We start from the raw sequence: 19057 nt of genomic DNA, 5'->3' as shown, positions 1-19057 counted from the left end.
CTCCACCCCACACTGAAAGTTTACTCAGTGTATACAATAGAAAATGTGAAAAGTACAATAGTTTGTTTGTTATCAGTTTAGTCATATTGTGTTTAACTATAATTGTGTCTTAAATTAAGATCAGATCAGATTTGTGAGAAAGCAATGCATAAATCCCGACATTTTCAAAGGGTTCACAAACTTATTCTTGAGACTTTAAAAAACACATAGATATACCCAATGGTTACTCCTCTAAAATTCTCTTTATCTATTGATAATCTATTGTTATTTGTTATTAATCATTAATCATTTTTCTATGTACATTTTAAAGTATCACATCAGAAACGAGTGATAGAAGCCTTATCACTTAATTCCCAAAAATATTTTTACACTTGCTTGAGTTGGTTTTCACTTGTGCGAACATTAAACCGATGTGACAAATCGTGATGGTGTTTTATTTCCTGTTGATCACTATTTCATTAAAACATTCAAAGTTTATCAAGTCACCTTTATTTTATAGTGCTTTATTCAATACAATTTCAAAGCAGATTTACAGTAATCAACAGGAAATTAATGATTCAATTATTCAAATCCAGTTCAATTTGGCTGTAAAGCAGCTCTAAAAATGATATATATCATTGTTCACCTGAAGTCAGTTCAGTAATAATTATTAAATTTAGTTTAATTCGGTTATAAAGCAGCACTGTAGAAAACAGTGATGCCATCGTAGTTCAACTCAGTTCAGTTCCCACACAGCAGCATCAGTACGGTCAGATCAATACTTGTGACATACACCTAGTGGGTGCTTTCTTCCGTTACCTTGTGGGTAACTGTAGCCTTCTGCCAGGAGCAGATGTCGTCAGGTGGTACACAACCTTCACTGGGTGTTTCGGCCCTCAACCACAACACCCTCCGGTTGGTGGGCCGGCAGTGATGGCCAAGTCACTGCCCATCTGCTCCTGGCTTCCAGCTTTCCTCCTCCCTCCTGTTCCATATCCAGCAGGAGGCACGTTCTGCCTCCTCCCCCATCCGACGTACTGCTTGTTTTTTCCTTCTTTCATCCATGCCCAGAGCTGATAGTAACCGCCAGGTTGATTTAGCGGGGAAACCTCTGCAGCCAACCTCCACTGGGAACAACCAGGCCTGCCATCCCTTGTCCTTACAGTCCTGAAGAAGGGACTGATACTTCAAGGCCTTCCTCTCATGGGCAACCTCACATCCCTCCTCCCAAGGCACCGTCAGCTCAACTAGGATTATTTTCTTGCCCTCTGTTGACCACAAGACAATGTCTGGACGGAGGGCTGTGAGCACCACCCCTGGGAATTGCAGCCTTTTTCCCACGTCCACCCTCATCTCCCAGGACCTGGCGTTTTGAAGGAGATTGGGTTTTGATGGTTTGGTTAAAACAGGCCTTTCTCCCTCCTTGATGAAGGTGATCGCCCTCTTCAAGCCCATACCGGCAGGCCTTTTCCTGCATCTCTCCTGTTCCAGTATGTCAGCAAGGGACAGTAACACTTTGTCATGACGCCACCTATACCGACCCTGAGTAAGAGCTGTTTTGCATCCTGATAGTATATGTGCCAATGTTCCCTTTTGCCCACATAACTTGCAGTTAGGATCTTCCCTCAGCCCCCATACATGTAAGTGTGCTGGCGAAGGGAGGGTGTCATAGACCGATCGCAGTAGGAAGGAAATTCGGTAGGGCTCCAGCCGCCACAACTCTTGCCAGGAGATCTTGCGCTTGGGAAGGTCCCATTTTGTCCATGCGCCCTGGGATCCTTGTTCCACTGCCCTTGCCATCCGCCTTTCCTCCTCACGGGCCCGCACCTCAGCCTGAACCATCTCCTGCCTGCTCTTTACACCAGCGCTTCTCCATTGCTGGAAATGTGCAGAGCCGAGTCCTCTCCGTCCGATGCAAGGGCTTCCAAGAATATCTCGCAGCCTCAGAGCACTCTCCGCCTGCTCTACAGCTGTGCTGGCTGCCCATTTACGTCCAGACCTGGTCATGACCCCTGCTTGCCTTACCAGTTCGTCTTTGGAGTCTCTGAGGCTAAGTAGGACTCTACACTTTGCCACTTTAAACTCTTCTACGATGGAGGACAAGGGAAGTTGCAGTTGGCCTGACCGAATGTAGAGGCCCACTGCGGAAAAACTAGGGGGAATCCCCAACCACCTTCGCAGGTGCTTGTTAGTCTTCCTTTCTATGCCCTCCACAGCCGTCATGGGTAACTCGTACATAGTAAAGAGCCAAAGAAGCCTGGGCAGGAGACCATGCTGGTACAGCCAGGTCTTGAATTTACCAGGGAGCTTGGACTTGTCGATCTTCTTTAGCCATTCCTCAGCTTGCTCCACCGTGTTTTTGGCATTGGCCCGATCTGAGAGTGACACATCGAACCACTTTCCTAAACACTTTACTGGGTTATCTTCAATTGATGGAATGGCCTCTCCCTGGACATGAAGACTGAACCTCCCTGTGGGCTTGCCCTTCCTGATCATCAGACTCCTAGACTTATTGGCCTTGAAAGACATCCTTGCCCACGTAGCTACAGCACCAAGGGTTTCCAAGACCCATCTTGCTTGAACGTGTGTACCAGTTGTTATTGTAATATCGTCCATAAACGCTCGGAGCACTGGCTGGGAGATGCCTGACTCTAACGTGGGACCACGGGTTACTCCTTCTGCTGCTCCGACCAGAAGGTTCATGCCCATGACGAACAAGATAGGGGAGATGGTACACCCCGTAGGAATCCCCTTTTCAAGATCTTGCCAGTTAGTTGTAAACTGCCCTGCTGTAAATCTAAGCTTAATCCCTCCTAGGTAGCTGGAAATCATGTCACGGATAGCCATAGGGATATGATAGTGGTCCAGTCCTTCTTGAATTAGGTCGTGCGGAACTGAACCGTAGGCATTTGCAAGATCTAACCATATGACTGTCAGGTCACTTTTCTTCTGTTTTGCCTCTTGGATCAGTTGGGTGATCATTGAAGTGTGCTCCAGGCACCCTGAAAAGCCTGGAACGCCTCCTTTCTGTATGGAGGTGTTGATGTATTGGTTTTGAGTCATATAGGAGGTCAGTCTTTTTGCAAGCACAGAGAAGAATATCTTGCATTCCACACTCAGTAGAGAGATTGTCCTAAATTGGGCGATTGAGGAGGAACCCTCTTCCTTAGGAACAAAACAGCCCTCTGCTAGCTTCCAGCTTGGTGGGACCGATCCTTTTGCCCAAATCTTCCTCAGGATCCTCCACAACCTTTTAAGCAGTTGTGGACAATGCTTGTATACCTTGTATGGTATGCCACTCGGACCTGGGGCTGCTGAAGCCTTGGCTTTCCGGATAATATCCTGCATTTCCTGCCAAGTTGGCTCCTTCGTATTCAGCTCCACTGATGGTTCTTCAGGCTTCCTGATGCTATTATTTTGTCCTAGACCCCCGTCCCTGAAAGGGTCACTGTGTGCTTCTCGCAGAAACTCCTCTACCTCTGATTTTGAGCTGGATAATGTGCCGGATTTTCGTTGACCAAGCAGAGTTCTAGTGAAGCTAAACGGGTCTTTGAGAAACTGCATTCGCCTCTTTGCTTTCTTTTTCCTCTGTTGCCGTAGATATTCTGCCCTTCGGAGTTTGCACATCTGATCCCGCAACTTGCTTGTTAAGTCCTTAATACCCTCTCTTTCAGCTGGTGGCCCGATTTTGAATTGCTTATTAAGGGTCTTTATTTCGCTTCTTAAGCTGTGAATCTCTCTTTCCCTCCTGTTTGGTTGCCTTGGTGACTGGGGCTGACTCCTCTGCTCTATTGGGTCAAATCTCTCCTTCGCCAGATTGTACGTTACGGCTGTGAGTGATTCGATCTTCCTGTGCACAGGACCGGCCAAAGTGGCTTCCAGGATACCATTGAGGTCGTCATCAAACTGCGTCCATGCCTTACTGTCAGACGATGTGGGCCACTTGATTCTCTCTCTTCTTGACGAATGGATGGGGATAACCGAAGGGGAACCTGCTCGATCTGTCCTCTAGCTCTGGGGCGGCTCAAGTGCGTAGAGATCTTCAGCACTGTGGGGTGCTACCTGGCTGGAGCTCTCCTTCGTCTCACCAGACACTGTGTCTGCGCGCTGCACTTGGGTCACTGACCTTCCACAAGAAGACCTGCTCTGATGTATCTTAAGCCCTCTGGTGCCTTTGCATACCTTCCCGCAATGGCACTTTGTCACGTATTCCTCTCCGGTCAGCGTTATTTGCTTTAGCTTTCTCGTTGTCTTTGTTCCTGTCCTGGCCGTTACCAGAATATCCAATAAATAATATTGTTGAATAAGTGTCCCCAACTAAGCGAGCCAGAAGCGACAGTGGCAAGGAACTCCATCACTTGACAGAATGGAGAAAAAAAAAAAAAAGCTTTCTGAGAAACCAGGCTTAGTCAGGAGACCAATTCTCCTCTGGCAGAATGAAGCAATGTGGTGTCGTTTGATTCTAGGCTGCATCAAGTCAGAAGTCAGATTTTGGAATGGTATCTTTCAAAATATGCTGTATCCAGTTCTTTTTGCTTGAAGATCAGATTCATCACGCTGGTATGGAGAAGAAGCTAGCCGATGTGATCTGAACAGAGGACTTGTGGTTCTCGTGGTAGCTCAGATAGCTGTTATGTCAATAAAGTCTTCACAGGGTATTGTAGTTGACATGGTCATTTTGGTTGTGTCTAGGTGCAGGTTCACCTATGATCTGGACTGAATCTGACTGAGTTTGTTAGCCTCAGGATAAGGATGTTCTTACGACGTCACAAACACATCGGATGTTGCGGAAAGTATTCCCGGTTCCGTTTGACCGACTTTATGAAGCCCAACAATACTTAAACGGATTTGAATTTATAGAAATATAATAGTGTTTTATGTGTATGCTAGGTTAAAGAGAGTGTGTCTGCCCACCAAACAATGATTGGAAGACTGTTCCAGAGTTTAAATAGGAAAAGGATCTACCACCTGTAGAAGATTTTGATATTCTAGGTAAAATCAACTGGCTAGAATTTTGAGATAGAAATAGACGTAAATATGCAATAGACATGCCTATGATCTTAAAATGTATGCGATATTTAATAGGGAGCCAATGCAGTGTTGACAGAACCGGGCTAATACGGTCTGTTTTGGACCAGATGGAGTTTATTTATTTAGCCTGCAGGGCAACCACCCAGTAGAGAATTATAACAATCTAGCCTTGAGGTCACTAAAATATTTTTCACGATCTGCTTTTGAAAAAATATGGTAGTATCGTGTTTGCATTCTATCAGTTCTGGCGTCTCAACTGTACAACGCGACGTAGCCTATACATCACATGTTAAGGAATAGGTACGGTACACTGCAATTCACAAAAGTTCATTATTTGCATAAGCCTCGTCGGTTAAACATTAATTCATGCGCTGTTCTAACGTGCGCTTTCCTGAGCGCGCGGTATACCCCCGACGCTCACAGGCGCCTGTCAAACAGCGCCTGAATACTGGACTAAGTTATCTTTCGAGTCTTATTATGCTAATACTGTTAACACTAGAAGTGCCAGAATTCCAAAACTACTAGAACGGCCACAAACGGTCATTTTGACCGTTAGATTCAAAACAGTGTTGATGAATAATTTTCGTAATTATTTTTGTCAACCACATTTTTTCAAAGACGAAAACGAGACGATAATAAATAAAAACTAGGTTTGAATGACAAAGACTATGACGAAAATGTTAGATAGTGACGATTTGCGACGCGGTCAAGGCTATAATAATAGGACTCGCAGAACTAGTGAACAGCCCATGCAGCAAAACAAACAGCGCAGGACAGGGCAGCAGAGCTCACGATCATCCGACATGAATGGAACATCTGGATCCGCCGTGTCTGATGATAGCAGCCGTCTCTTTTTCCTTGATGTGGACTCTGACTCTGAATCACTCTCTGATGAGGAGGAAATGTTAACTTGCACCCAGGAAACGTCGCTGTCACTTTCCACCTCCGATTGTTCCCCTGCATCCGAATTATAGATAACTGTAGTCCGGTTTTATTTGCTTATTTCTGATCAACAACTAATGTAGAAATTATTATATGGCAAACACTGCTACAGAGGTGACCGGACGGACCATTCTGTTGACAGTTGAGAGAGAACACGATCAACCGCGGGATATTTAACAAAAAAATACCGCAAAATTCAGTGCGGTCAATATGACCGTCTATGGCCGAAATAGGTAAATATGTTCATTTTTTTTTTGTTTTGCCTTACGTTTACGTAACTTAATTTATATGAAAAGCATTTTAAATGAAAATACAGACAATTTTAGGAAAAGTCAGGTACCAGCAGGATTTTATTATTTTTTTCAACAAAGTTATTGTAGATATAAAATTCAAAACGGTCAAAATGACCGTTGTGGCCGTTCTAGTGTTAAATACATACAATGTTTACATAAACAGAAATGGCTATGTCTAAAGTGAAAGCAAACATTTGAGAGAAAATCTGGTGTAATATGCGTCTATATTAAACACGTCGCATGCTGGTCTAAAAGCGAAAGTAGTAATACTCGTATTTTCCGCACTATAAGGCGCACTTAAAAGCCTTTAATTTTCTCAATCCGGCCTTTTCTCAAGCCTTATAATCCGGAGCGCATTATATATGGATCAATTGCTCGCGCTCGTGTCCATCTTAATGCCCGCTTTGTCACACGGCCAGTTCAACCTCGTATAAATCAGGTTATGTGTGTCTCCCGCTCACGAGCGCTCACTCTTGTATGTATAGAACTAAATTAATGCTCACTTAAATATTTTCTACATTCACTAAAACATTATTAGTGTTTCACTAAACAGCTTTTTATGGTTTTGTATGTTAAATTTTTAAAATGTAAGCAACTAATTTAGACTTGCAAACTAGGTGCTGGTGTGATGAGAAGTTCATGCTCGACTTTGTTTTTATGAGAGAACATTTAATTTTAAAACCTTTCTGCAGGCCATATTATTATTTAATGTACACATGAGTGGGGTCAAAAACATTTTAGTTTGAATTTTATTTTATACTTTGCATTGTGCTAAATAAATATTTGTAATTAATTTAATCTTTGAAAAAATTATATTAATTTATGCAATTGCAATGCCTTGATTTTAGTAAAGTTTGTACACAGTCATAGCCATAAATGCAATGATACTAATAATTGGCATAATTTCTTTCGGTGTTTCGGTATTCGGTTTTCGGCCTTGGTTTCCTCTTTTTCGGTTTCGGCCAAGAATTTTCATTTTGGTGCATCCCTATTTGGCAGGGCTTGACTCATTAGACTCGGCAGGGCTTGACTCATTAGACTCGGCAGGGCTTGACTCAGACTCGGAAGGGCTTGACTCAGACTCGGAAGGGCATGACTCAGACTCAGACTCGGAAGGGCTTGACTCATTAGACTCGGCAGGAACGAACTCGTTGCGCTCACACTCCGGTTCGGCAGGCAAAACCTCCGCAATCTCTGATTTGGCAGGCATAATTTCCACTGTCTTTGATTCAGCAGGAGCTATATGGGGAGCAGACTTGACAAGACTCACGTGGACAACAGGCACAACAGCTGCGGTGCAGAGAGCAGATTCCAAGGATCTGGCATGAGGCATGGTCTTTCTGGTCGATCGCACTGATATCAGGTGAGGGTCTATTATGCTGGATATCGTCATATAAAGTCTTGTGACTGATTGGGTGGGGCTTACATGAAGCGCAGGCTCAACAAGAACGGTGAGGAGAGTGGATTCGAGGGATCCGGCGCGAGGCACTGTCCGAACAGTGTCGACACAAGGAGTTGACTGCACAGGCATGACGAAATACAAGAATGAAGGAGATGACAGTGGCAGATCCAAGTGCAACAATTTATTCAAATCTAAGACTTAGTCAAAGATAAAGAATCAGCATCAACAGATTCAGGGTTAAACAAAGGTGTGTCGATAACCAGGCTGAAGATCAAGGGCGGGCTGCAGGCAAACGGAATCCAGAAACAGGCAGAGGGTCACTAGGCAGGCTGCAGACAATCACAGAGATACATCAAAGCAAGAGTCAAGACACAGATAGGCAAGGAAAACCAGGAATGCTCAGACATGCACAAAAAAGGGAAACAATCCTTCACAAACAGACGCCAGGTTAAAAAAGCCAGATATAGGTTAACTAATCAGAAGAGTTGAATCAGAACAGTCAATCAGCAATCAATCAGCAGCAGTCCTACATACTAGGAGCGGCAGTGGCTCAGTGGTTCATGTGGGTTGTCTACGAACCGAAAGGTTGGTGGTTCAATCCTCGGTTCCACCTGGCCAAGTGTCGAGGTGTCCATGAGCAAGACACCTAACCCCAGCTGCTCCCGACGAGCTGGCTGGCGCCTTGCATGGCTGACACCGCCGTCGGTGTGTGAATGAGCGTATGAATGGGTGAATGTGAGGCAATATGTAAAGCGCTTTGGTGGCCATTAGGTCTATGAAGGCGCTATATAAATGCAGTCCATTTACCATTTACCATAGGAAGCAATCGAGTCCATAAACATGCAAAAGGGGGCACTAAAACTGGAGTAAGGATATCCCAGAAGGGCTGGCTACCGTAACAGGGGTATGGTACGACCGTTTGATTGACGCATTTTCTGTCCAATGATTCTAGGTGGTCTTGGAGATGATTGGCTGGAGTTTTTCGAGTCCTGCTTGTTCCACAGATGATTCAATTGCTTAACTTTCATTTCAGTGCTTCTAATTCAGTGGCTGTAAGTGGGTTAGGAATAGCATTTCAAGTGATTTTTAAAAAAATGGTCAAAATCACATACCCCACCTTTAAGTATTTTGTATCTACTTGTGAGGAATTATTAGGGGAACTAACATTTCAAAATTGGTACTATTCTATCAAACCAACTGGGTTACATTATCATTCAGATGCTATTGTTGTTTAATTTATTTGAGGATAAAATTGTTTGGGCAACAAGAAGTTTACAGACGTGTATAATTGTATTATGTGTTATTGATAGTGAGATAATGGGGTTATTTCAAGTGTGCTGTTAACTAGTGAATTCTAAAATGTGCTTTTGTTGCAATTGCTTAACATGTGTCTACTACCCCTTGATATAATTATTGCTCAAGTTTTGAGTGAATCTGAAGTAAGTGTAAATGTTTGATTAATTTCCCTGGTGATTTGCCCTTATGTTTCCTTTGACTCAGCTGCGCGCGCTGTCCCCTTTAAGAGTGTGCGCATGCGCAGATAAGAGAGAACACGTCAGACTGAAAGAGAGCGCAGTTTGACAGTCACACAGAGGGAGATATAGTCGATTAAACTGTTAAGGAAAGAACATTTCCAGTTTAATATTGACTTGTGAATCTGTGGTGACAGTCGTGTGGTAGTGTGGAGTCTATGGTTGATTTGGTTGCTTATACGAGTGTGGTGTTCCTGCACGTGAGAGATCTTCCGTGGGGGAAGGGAATTCAGAGACGTCGAGGAAGATTGAGCGTGAGTTAATCTGTAATGTTACAAAAAGTTGTTGAAATGTTAAATAACACTGTTTATTTCGTATATTAATGTAACATTGAGTAATTATTGTTCTCTATGCCGTGTTAGAGGGGAGAACAGCCACACGTGATATTGCACGTGCTCCAGCTACTACATGAGCTTTTTCTGTGTGCTTCAAAGTCTCAATAAGAGTGAGTTTGATAATTTTCTTCTCCTAAAGTGTTTATGTATAATTTATGAGAATATGTGTACTTTTGTTCAAATGTATACTATTTTCTTACTGTTTGATTTCAATAGAAGGGTTCAAACTGTGGATTGTAATGTATTCATGAGGTGAAATGTGCAGATTTCTCATCTATGCTGTTTTATTTCTTTATTTAGGCACATACAGGCCACTACCGTTGTTTTTGGCACTCATTTTATTTGTTTTTTAGAGATTATCAATGTAAAAAAAACATCTTTTCTAGCTGTTTTGTAAGGATCTTATTAATTTGTTTTCTGCACTCATTAGAGTCAGTTTTGACAGTTAATTTTGTTTTGCCAATTTCACTTATTGGAATGTTTTTATAAAACTGCTTTTCTCCTGAACAAAAATATACATTAATGCTGTGTCTCTTTTGAGGCTCAGTCAGGAATTAAAGAACCCCTTTTTTTCTTTAGATGCTATGGCTGTGTCTTATTTCCTGATATAACATTTGAACGGCTACATCTAATTGTTATACTAAAACTAAAATTAAAACAATGGCAAAACTCAAGATAACCTGTAGAAAAAAGAAAAAAAAACTGTGATTGCTAGGGATGAGCGAGTACAGCATTATCTGTATCTGTATCTGTATAACCATATGAATTATCTGTATCTGTATCTGTACTCGGACTGGGCGGAGCCTAAACCCGGAAGTGGGTCGGGTAGTCTTGAAATGGGCGGGGCTTTAACCGGTATGTTATTTTAAGCATACAATTGATATGGGTTGATCAGAAATTGTTATATTTATTGCTGATAAGAAAACTATTTACATGACAGCATCAGCATTGAGCTGAAGTAAAATGTAACGAACAAGAGTTTTCATCTCAACTACGGCTGGGTGATATGGACCAATAGTCACATCCCGATTTAGGCTGAATTTCAATATACAAAATATATCCCAATATTTTTTCTGCAAAGTGAGAGCAAACGTTCAGTCAAAGCCAAATATGACATGTCACAAGTAGTTTTATTGAAACTTGAACATTTGCTAAATCAAATGAATAAATAATAAACAGGTTTCTTCACCTTATGGCTGCATGATTATATGACAAAAATCTTAATTGCAGATTATTCCCTTGGAATTGTAATTGTGATTTATTAATTGGTTTATTTATTTTGTTAATACAACGTTGGTATGAGCCATTACATTCATTTAAAAAATATAAAAAATAACACAAAGAAAAATAGGGACATTAAGGGGTTAATATAGACATGACAGTTACCTTGGTGAATACACAATACTGTTAATGAAACATTGAAACTGCTCCTGGTGAATAGAATTAAAATCATACCTGCTTTGTTTTTATTTCGTGTTATTTACAACGTAACGGTGTTGCATGCTCGTAGTTTCTTTTGCACTTTATATACAGTGAGGCGATCCAGCGCGCGCCGCCACATTTGCGCGTGCAATTGAGTGTGCGCTACGACTAACGTTACAGTATAACGGCTGACAGGACAAAGTCCGTTTTGCTGAGGTGAAAGACTTTATTTCATGTTATAACATAACATGCTTTAATCAAGCACGCAAAGTGGAAAAGGAGTGACTGGGGCGCGGGGAGCAGTGCAGAGAGCTCTGGGTCAGCACTCAGCAGCTTGCTTGGAGCAAGGCGTGCAGCGCAAACTCTAATTACATATCACATTTAATATATATATATATATATATATATATATATATATATATATATATATTCTTTATATTGATATATCGCTCAGCCCTAATTTCAACATTAGCCTACTTTCTTCTTTTTTTTTTTTATCCGAGCACAGATATTGACTCGTATTACTCGTATAATATTTGTACTCGACAAAAGTGCTTTATCCGTACCGGATACTCGTTTCAGCCGAGTATCCGGCTCAACTCTAGTGATTGCCTCATCAAGTATTTTGGCCTAGAACACAAGCCATAAAAAATACTTCAAGTTTTCAGGAATGACCAACACATCAGGTTAGGATTTTAAAGATTTCAGGAATGAACAACAACATCAAGTTAGGATTTCAAAGATTTTTGGCAAGGAACACAAGCCTGTCCACACTTTCAGGGATGCACGCAAACAATTTACAATGTTTCCTCCAGTGCTGAACACTCTTTCCGAGGGAGAGCTTGTGGCAGAAATGCACAAATGCTTTTGTGCCAACTTGGATAGTGCTGGGAATTGTTTTGCATGTTCCTTCCACCAGACCAAAGGATCCTCTTCACTATCAACAGAAGCAGAGAGAAAATAAGACTGTAGCTCAGCAGTAATGGTCATGTCTTAGACATTGGAGAGAGATGGCGATGCTGGCCTCTGGTCCTTATCAACTTTAAAGAAGCTGCCCAGTGTTTTTTTTGGTCTTCTTTAGTGCTGGTGCAATGGGTGCATTTTGGTCATCTGCTGCTTCCACTCTTACGGTCACAGATGGTGGAGGCTTTTAATTAAACAAAGTAAAAAATGTAGTTTAACTAATAAAATATAATGTTGTACTCTAGAATAGTAAGGACTATTTATTCATTTTAAATAAATACTGAGAATGAAACAAGATTATTACCTTTACTGTAGATACTGATGCCATTTCAGTTCTCAAACGAATCTTGACAGCTTCAACTCTGTTTTCATTGACGTACTTGAGCTTGAATCTGGGATCAACTGCAGAAGCCATGTCAAGCAACTCTTGAGTCAGTGGATCATCAAATTTCTCATTCAGGTAGTCCAGGATTTTTTTCTTGATGCATTTTGACAGTTCTGTTTCTCCGTCTTTTTCTGCCAAGATTTTGTTGTTGAACAAATGAAGAACAGGCTTAACATATATTTATAAAATTATATTAATAAAGTATATGTAAAACACTGAAGTTGTTGCATGCTAAACTGTTCAATCACTGAATGCATTATAATCCAGGTATGGATAAAAAAAAAAAAACTGGTCTATATATTATTAGCCATGTGTTTCGAGATTGCCCAAAATGTCCGGGATTCGGCTTTCGCGTTCTACAGTCGCCATTCATTATGTTTACTGTGGTGAGCAGGATGCAAGGGGGTAATCCATCGACTGGAAGTTGAAGCCTCGCGGGAGCTGCCATCTTGTAGCAGAACTTCACTTGCGTTAGCATTTCCATTGACTCCCATTCATTTTGGCATCACTTTGACAGCGAATAACTTTACATCTGAGGCGTTTGAAGACTCCATTTGTCCTTTATTTATTTCTAAAGAAACACGACAATATATAAAATGCTCCATTACCTTATGTTATGGCCCCGTAGAAGCAGTTTTAAAGAAAGTAGGCTAATGATTGCGTCATACCCACGCGACTCTCTGTCGCACAGTAGCGAGATTACCGTATGGACAGGAGAAGAAGCATAATAAATAGTAAATAAATAATGAATCAGAATACCTAGTAGGGGTGGGCGATATAGCCTAAAAATTATATCACGATATTTCAAGAATATTTGCGATAATGATATTTATCACGATATAGAAAAAATATATATGAAACAATGTTTTATTGGTGATTGCAGCTGGCTGGCAGCAGCATTAGTGCAAAAAAAAAAGTATAACATAACTCCTTATCATTTTATTTTAACAATAACTACAGTAATACATTAACAATATTAACAATAACTTCAGAAGCCTGCACAATATTGTCACCTAATAAAATTTACCTAAACTTTGAAGTACAAAAAATTTAAACAAACAGCGGCAATCCAAACAAACCTTCAAAATGTAACAGTTGCCTTGCATAGTTTTTGGATTAGCATCAAATGAGGTATACAATACCTAATTTACAATAATTGTATAAAATTGGAACATTTAGGGAAAAAAAAACATTTAGTGGGGAATAAATAAGAGACAATTGTAACACTAAATCTGGTAAAACTTTACACATTGCTCTTTGTATTGTACATTCATGAAAAAAAAACAAGGTAACAAATCAAAAGGATTAATTATTATATAGCATAGTCTACTATAAAATTGAGGCATGTTTAAAATGTATAGCACAGCTGTTTAATGAGGCAGCAACATATGATCGATAGGACAGAACAAAGGCTATTAATAATCTTTCATTGCGCAAAAGTATTATGATATGAAAGGCTCCAATATATCGCACAGCGCTTATGCGCATCCCGAGCGCTGAATGATGCGCTTGAAGCAACACGGAGTCACAGCGCGCACGCGCAGCGCGTCGAATACTCCGCACTGAACAGTTCAAAGCACAAAGTAAATAAATATTGATGCGTAGCGTCGTGTATAATATACAGCATCTAGCTGTTCAATCGTTTATCGAGTCCTTTCTTTTAACAGTTTTACATTTCAGTTACTGTGCGCGTGATGAACAACAGTGCTCTGACTCTAGTGTTTTGCTCTAACAGACACCCGGCCGGTAGAAAGTAACATGATTTAGTTAACGTTACAGCAATAAAGTCCAGCAAGATAGAGTTGTGTTATGCGAAACCATAGACCTTTTATTTACAAATATAATAATAGTAACATTGAATCATCTTAGAAAGAGTTTAATCGTGTTGACTGTTGTACCCGAACTGCGGAAACTCTGAAGGAAGATTAGGCGAATGCAAAATGTACGCTAGTAGGGAAGTGGTGAAACGAGTTTTCATGCATATTTGACAAAAAAAAAAAAATAAATAATTGTGTTGTTGGAGATCTGACCTCTTGTACTCAAACAACTTCCATACTATTGAAGTAGCGCCCTTTTTAGGAACTAAATCTTGATCTGATCCGGAGGCTTACATGCTGCTGTGTTGTTGTGCACGCGCTAAGTAACGTAAATACGCCATACGTCATCATATCATCAATATCGCGATATGACAATTTTTTATCATGTAAAATTTTATACCGGTATTATCGTGGACGGTATGATATGGCACAGCCCTAATACCTAGCAGAATTGTCTCATTCTCCTAGCTCATAGACAGCTCCTATGCACACTCTCCGCCTCTGCGTGTTTCGGAAGGGAATGATTCAGATTTCTCATGCCACAGCACTAGAAGACAGACGGGTTGCTCTCGTCACATTACGTAGTCAAGCTCTGTTTGAGTCTGCGCGTCAGGGACGGAAGTGCTAAAAAATCGCCAAAAACGGGCTTCAATTGTCTCAATGGAGTTCCAATGAGATCGCTCTGTCCATTTCTTTTACTGTCTATGGCAGGATGAGTGAGGGCCACAGGAAAACGCACCGGTCTCGTATCTCTTATGAAGGAGCAGGGTCGGTTCGAGGGTGAGTGGTTTCAACTATGACTGGTACTTTGGTACTTGGTACAAAATAGTACTTTCTTTTTTATTCTGTCTTATTTTTGAAGGTATTACCCCAATCAGAGGAATTCCAACAGGTTCTGCCACTTTTATACCAATATTTTTATGCTAGCATCTCAACTGGAAAAAAGAAATAAATAATCCTTGTGATTTTTAAGGATTCCTCAGACACATTTTCTATATTTATAAGGGTCATAACCAGAAATTCATGTGATGCTTAAATAGATTTCCAATTCTGAGTCATTATTAATTGTGATATTGCACCCCATTATGAATATAAAACTGTAATTAATGACTAATGGAGATTAAGTTAGCCACTTTCAGATGTCATTTTGATTCATTGCGATTCATAGAATCCAATGTAAATGTTTCGAGAGCCAATATACCCACAGGCTCATTAGAGCTTTCTGATTTACCCTGGCTGCACACTTTGACCAGAAGATTAAAGAAAAGAAAATTTATCCCATCCAAGAAAATCAATTATTTGTAAAAGTATAGAGCAGGGATGGGCAACTGGCGGCCCGCGGGCCGCATGTGGCCCGCCTCCTCACTCAGTGCGGCCCGCGGGTGAATTTTCAAAAACCATGGAAATGTTGGTTTCACAGGTTTTATCGCGTGAGAACGGATTGCGCATCTGAACCAATTCCAAATGTAATGATAAAGTATACCGATAGAGGGCGCCTTCATACAAAACATGCTTAGTCGGACGACTCTGACCAGCGTCACTACAGTCACCGATGAAGAGAACCATGAGCGGGAAAAAAAGAAAACTGAACCAAGAAAATCGTACTTTTCAGGCGAGATGGGAAACAGACTATCTGTTTACAGAATTCAAAGGTAGACCTATGTGTTTAGTGTGTTTGGAAACAAGATCCGTTTTTAAAGATTTCAACTTAAGTCGCCATTACAATACAACACACAGGGAAAAATATGGAAAGTACACCGGAGCTGCTAGGGCCGCTATTATAACCGATCTGAAAGCAAAGCTCAACCAACAACAGAGTATTTTTACAAGATTTACATCTACACAGGAGTCTGCGCTAAAGGCATCTTACTCTGTGGCGCTGGAGCTTGCTAAAGCCAAGAAGCCCTTGTCAGATGGTGAAATGGTGAAGAGGTGTGCAATGGAAATGGCCAAATCATTTGGAGACGAGGTTATGGCTAAAAACTTTGAAACTGTCTCCTTGTCCCGTCGCACAGTGACACGCAGAATTTTTGACATCCATAATCACGTCGATGGTAAATTGAAACAAGTCATGCACGACTGCAAATACTTCTCGTTAGCTTTGGATGAGAGCACGGATGTGATGGATATTAGCCAGCTACTGATTTTCACTAGAACGATTGACAGTTCATTTGTTGTACACGAAGAACTTTTAAAATTGGTGTCGTTGCACAACACTACTAAAGGGACGGATATTTTCAACGCCGTTAACAGTGTTGTGAATGAGTATGGTGGCTTTGAGAAGCTGTCAGCCGTCGTTACTGATGGCGCACCTGCAATGCAAGGAAAACACAAAGGTTTCGCCGGGCTCCTCCAACAGAGTGGGGTGGACTGTCCTATACTGCACTGTATCATCTATCAGGTGAATTGTTTTTTATTCAGCTCACTTTTTATGATTATGAATATTGGTGGCCTTATGAGATTAATATGACAGGATATAGATTTTAGCGCTGAATCAATCTTTATTTTAATTTTACAGGAGGCTCTCTGTGCTAAGACACTTAACTTCAGTCACGTTATGGATCTGGTGACAAAAGTTACAAATCTCATCCGAGGAGGGAATAGGTCTCTGAGTCACAGGAGGTTTGTAGCTTTTTTGGATGAAGTGAACGCGGCATATGGGGATTTACAAATGCACACCGAGGTTAGGTGGATGAGCCGAGGAAAGTGTCTTGAGCGTTTTTTTGCTTTGCGCGCCGAAATTCCTGTGTTTTTGGAGGACAGTGTTCGAGGCGATACAAGTGCCTACACCCGAAAACTCAGAGACACAGAATTCCTTTGCGATATGGCCTTCCTTACGGACGTTACCGCACACCTCAATCACCTGAACACACAGTTACAGGGGCGAGGCCAAACTGTATCCAACCTTTATGCACACATGAATGCATTTCAGTCTAAATTAGAGCTTTTCAAAGAAGGATTTTCGTCCAATCGTCAAAATTTGGCACACTTTCCCTCTTGTGAAGAAATGCGGAGAGATGTCCCTGAATGCGGTAACATTTTTCACAAATACAGAGCCGACATCGAAACACTGCAGCAGCAGTTTAAGTGCCGCTTCCATGATTTCCACGCCATGCAGCCGCGAATAGCGTTATTTACTGACCCCCTCTCTGCTGCCGTCAGCGAGCAACCCTCCGAGTTGCAGCTTGAACTCTGCGAACTTCAGTCAGACCCGTTTTTTCAAGCAAAGCGCAGTGAGAAGGGAGTTTCATTTTGGAGGTTACTACCAGAGTCCCGCTTTCCACTTCTCAGGGATTTTGCTCTGTCAATGGCCAGCATGTTTGGGAGCACGTACATTTGCGAGAGCAGTTTCTCCACGATGAAACATATCAAGTCGAAAGAGAGAAACAGGATCAGCGATGATGTTCTGTTTCAGCTCATGAGGATTGGCTGCACTAACATTGATATTGACATCCAGTCTATTGCACGCCAGCAAGAGAAACCACAAGTATCTCATTAACTGTAAACTTAACCCCTGCAGGTGAGATAAAGCGGCAGCTTATTGTGAAAAGTATGCTTCACTTAATACTTTTAGTTCTGTTCCATCAGTAAATGTTTTTTTTAAAGCCCACAATGTTTACACTGGAATAATAAAAAAATAATTTTAAAAGTTTGTTAAAAGTTCATCAATGAATAGAAGCATAAAAAAATAATTGAGTATGGAAATGCAGGTTGGTTAAACATTTCAGAGTCTGTAATAAAGACATATGTTTGGTCCCTTTAAAATGGTAGTTTTTTATTTACTTAATAGGCTACTTTTCAGTTTTGTGCAAAAATTGTATGTTTTTTGAGAGCCCAACATGTTTGCACTTGACTGGAATAATATTAAAAACACAGTAATGCCACAGTAATGTGTCTTTGTTTATGTTAAAAGTTCATTCATTAAAAGAAGAAATAATTGAATATGGACATGCAGGTTGATTTATTTAGCAGAGTCTGTAATAAAGACATACCTACATATGTTTTCTTCTAAAATGGTACCCTCTAATTCTCCAATATCCCATTGGTGGAAGTGCACGTCACATTTGGCTCTCGGATAGTGACAATAAAATATTTGTGGCCCTCACTATCATCAAAGTTGCCCATCCCTGGTATAGAGGTATTCGTATTAGTGATGGGACAGTTGAAACGGAGGCTCCGATGCTCCGACACCATTTTAAAAGCACTATTGTATCACAAACTGTGTGTGTGGTTGCGTGTGTGTGTGTGTGTGCGTGTCATTTGGGATTCAGTTGAATACTTTTGAGTCAACTGTAACCTGTAACACCATAGAGAAAATGAATGCACCTCACACCTCTATTGGATATAATCATGTTTTATTGCTGGGGTCCCAGAGAACCTGAACAGAACAGGATTAAACAGCTCATTCAAAATATTTTTTCAACTACTCATGTCAATTATTAATAATTATCACAAACTTTTATATTTCTTATAATTGATCAATATGCAACTCTGTTGACCAGGCTACACATGACATGAGTTTTGGTCTCATTGGCACACATTAATTTAGACCCCAGCAGTGTTTGGGGAGTAACGTTTTACATGTAATGGAGTTAGGTAACTTAATTACTTAACATGTAACTGAAATCAATTACAGTTACTGTGGGGGAAAAAAAGTGAAATTAAATTAGTTAACCGAAAATGTTAATGGTTATGAAGGGATTACATCTGAATATTTTCTGTAAAAAGTTTATTAATATGCCGCTTTGCCACCATGGCGAGTGATAAAAATGCATTCTAGTACTGGAAATTTAAAAACCATTTCATCCAGAAATCGTCTCAGGTTTCTTGACTGTAATCCTGTTCCCTAAAAAAAAGGTAAAGAGATGATGCGCTTGATTTAAAAGCGTTACGGGAAATAACATCTTCGTTTCACCAGTTGTGAACACGTGTGGCAAACACGCCAAAGAATTTGGC

At 40.9% G+C, this 19057-nt stretch overlaps 1 long non-coding RNA gene across 2 annotated transcripts in view; it reads left to right on the top strand.

Moving 5' to 3' along the window:
- Positions 1-9186: 9186 nt before the first annotated feature.
- The window catches only part of LOC120461893 (uncharacterized), a 51609-nt gene continuing 41738 nt past the window's right edge, over positions 9187-19057 (top strand). Inside the window, exons 1-3 of one of the 2 annotated variants that reach the window (XR_005618268.2) lie at positions 9187-9433; positions 9542-9624; positions 9815-10302. This is a non-coding gene — a long non-coding RNA (uncharacterized LOC120461893). Of the gene's footprint in view, positions 9434-9541; positions 9625-9814; positions 10303-19057 lie in introns of those variants that run through there. The other variant, XR_016147785.1, reaches the window with a different exon arrangement.

Source organism: Pimephales promelas, chromosome 19, assembly GCF_988280905.1.
Source record: "Pimephales promelas chromosome 19, fPimPro1.hap1.1, whole genome shotgun sequence".
Classification (NCBI taxonomy): Eukaryota; Metazoa; Chordata; class Actinopteri; order Cypriniformes; family Leuciscidae; genus Pimephales; species Pimephales promelas.
Note: the sequence above shows the minus strand (reverse complement) of the source record. Positions and strands in the feature narration are given on the sequence as shown.